Raw genomic sequence first — 604 nt, forward strand, 5'->3', positions numbered from 1 at the left:
TTTCCAATCTTACCTCATTTTAACCCATGGGCTCAAATAGCCTCAGTTCCCACCTGACTCTCTCCCACCCTGGGGCCTATGCAATGAGAACCAGCAGATTTTCGTAAAGTACTATTATGTTAAAGTGCCATGATGTTAAAGTGCCATGATGTTAAAGTGCCATGATGTTAAAGTGCCATGATGTTAAAGTGCCATGATGTCAGAGTACCATGATGTCTAAGTACCATGATATTAAAATACCATGATGTCAAAGTGCCATGATGTCAAAGTGCCATGATGTCAAAGTACCATGATATCAAAGTACCATGATGTCAAAGTACCATGATGTCAGAGTACCATGATATTAAAATACCATGATGTTCACAGAAGGATGAAATCTCATAAACCAACCTCCAGCAATCACGGCGAGCCACAAACCGCCCGCAAAACGCCCACGGCCACAGAAAAGAACTTTCGAAGGTCATACGGAAGGTTGAGGGGGGGGGAGGTGAAGAGAGGCTGAAGATAACATTGTGGGTTGTATCAAGCTGACTTTTTTAGCTTTTATCGGTTTATTTGTTTGTTTGTTTTTATCTCTAGCTGTTTATTACACTTTAAGGTCACT

The sequence above is a fragment of the Penaeus monodon genome, chromosome 24 (assembly GCF_015228065.2).
Source record: "Penaeus monodon isolate SGIC_2016 chromosome 24, NSTDA_Pmon_1, whole genome shotgun sequence".
NCBI classification, from domain to species: domain Eukaryota; kingdom Metazoa; phylum Arthropoda; class Malacostraca; order Decapoda; family Penaeidae; genus Penaeus; species Penaeus monodon.